Source organism: Oreochromis niloticus, unplaced genomic scaffold (genome assembly GCF_001858045.2).
Source record: "Oreochromis niloticus isolate F11D_XX unplaced genomic scaffold, O_niloticus_UMD_NMBU tig00006539_pilon, whole genome shotgun sequence".
Lineage (NCBI taxonomy): Eukaryota > Metazoa > Chordata > Actinopteri > Cichliformes > Cichlidae > Oreochromis > Oreochromis niloticus.
This window is the reverse complement of record NW_020328055.1, coordinates 83,105-85,002: the sequence shown is the minus strand read 5'-3', so window position 1 is coordinate 85,002 and position 1,898 is coordinate 83,105. Positions and strand designations below refer to the sequence as shown.

Here is a 1,898-nt window from a genome sequence, read left to right as displayed (position 1 = left end):
GTTGTTGCATGAGTTATCTACTGAGGGATGTTTTTGTGTTACATCCTCTCCTTTTATAACCTGTAAAGTGACAAATTTCCAAAGACAAGAAGAGAGAGCAGCTAAATTGGGTCTTATTGGTACTGCAAACTGTGTAACTCAAAAAATGTTCAGGCAGTGTTTTAAAACAGACACATGATTTAAAAAACATAAACAACGTGTGGCATAAACGCTAATCACACTTGGCAATCTTTCTTCTCTAAAAAACTTCACATAAGATTTACAGAAGAATTTATCAGATCAGATATTAGATCAGATATTGACAGTGGCTGCTAGAATTACACTAAGAAAAGGGCAACAGTGAATAATTCATATGCTTTACACAGATGCTTAAAATATAGTAAACAAAAAAAGGATTAAAAGTTCTTATTATTAGATACTACAGGCCAATCCACATCCACAGCGCTGGGATCAGCAGCCCATGTGATACCAAATATGCAAAATGGAAGCTTTTAAAACTGGTTGCATTTTAGTCTATTGTTACAAGATTTGAGAACTAAAATCTTTGGCAAATTGATAAGAAAATATGGATGTGGTACACATGCAAACTGATATGAGAAATTTAAATGTGCACTTTGTTTCTCTTACTGGCATAAACACACCTCACACCTGCTGTTTGTGATGCTCTGTTGCTCTTTGCATTCTTTCACTTTTGTGTTTTGGTACTTTTTTGAGACCTGGTTGTTACTCAATGCTTCCGCTTGCTGCTTGCCCTGATCACACTGCCTTATCATGCATAACAACTGTGCAACAGACTTCCTGCCCTATTTTCGCCTTACTGAACATTTACCAGAATCTGAAGGTATGTATAACTTAGATAAGATTAATGATTTTCTTTGTTGTGTTCACACATGATATTTATAATGAGTTAAGTAAATCAAATTAATCTCTTCTTTATTTCAGTGCCATGGATTGTGTCGCCAAACATCACATTGTACCCAGTCTCGGATGGGGAATTTGGAATCTTACCAATAAGGCTCATCTGGACCCTAAATGGCTTCTTTCCAGACAAACTGGCTTTGGAGTGGTTTCAGGATAAATCACCACTGTGCCAAAACAAGAAGCCAAGCAGAACGAAGCTACAAAGTGAAGGGACAGAGCAGAAAACCTTTAGCCTGAGCAGCAAACTCTCAGTGTGGGGACAAGGATCAACTTTTACCTGCAAAGCTAATCACAATTATACTGAATATAAGAAGACAATAAGCATTTGTCACAGTAAGTATTTACAGCTACTGTCTCAAAGCCCATATTCAACACACACATTTGCAGGTATATCTTGAAAAAATTAAGAACAGTCTTAAGATAAAGTTTATTAATTAGCATTTTTTCTTTAATTCCACAGAAATTCACCTTCCATTCATGTGGAGATTCCCAAGTTCAAGACTTAAGCGTCAGACTCTAATGTGCAAGGAACATGTTGGGTCCACACTAATTTTGATGCCATGATCTCCTGGCTGAGAGATTGGCGCCACAAATGAAAGAAATGTGCAGAGAGTAAAACACAACTCTTATTATCAGTAATTTTTTTTCTTGAGTCAGAGGAAGCAAGTAAAGCATATAACATGCAGAGGAGAGCAAAAGTGCGTCACATCTGCTGAGAAGACTATAAATATTGCAGGTAAGATGATATTAAGATTACAGGTAATTCAGACATCTTATGACCAAAGAGGACCTTAAATAATATTTCTGCTTTGTTTCATTGTTCTCCAGTTTAAACTCCATAGAAATCAGGATCTTGCCCAGATCTGCTGAAGGGAACAACTGTCCTCATGTGACCTCTACATCACCTTACAAGTCAATGGTGATTAAAATTTAAAAAATATATATTATGATTTTCCTGAAGGCTGAAGGCCCTGGCC

The 1,898-nt window shown here is 36.6% G+C and overlaps 1 long non-coding RNA gene across 1 annotated transcript; it reads left to right on the top strand.

The window, feature by feature from the left end:
- The first annotated feature begins 535 nt into the window (after positions 1 to 535).
- On the top strand, positions 536 to 1,560 carry LOC102076531 (immunoglobulin lambda-like polypeptide 1). The gene is made up of 3 exons (XR_003218076.1): positions 536 to 841; positions 943 to 1,254; positions 1,382 to 1,560. It is a non-coding gene; the product is annotated as an immunoglobulin lambda-like polypeptide 1 (long non-coding RNA).
- The last annotated feature ends 338 nt before the right edge of the window (positions 1,561 to 1,898 follow it).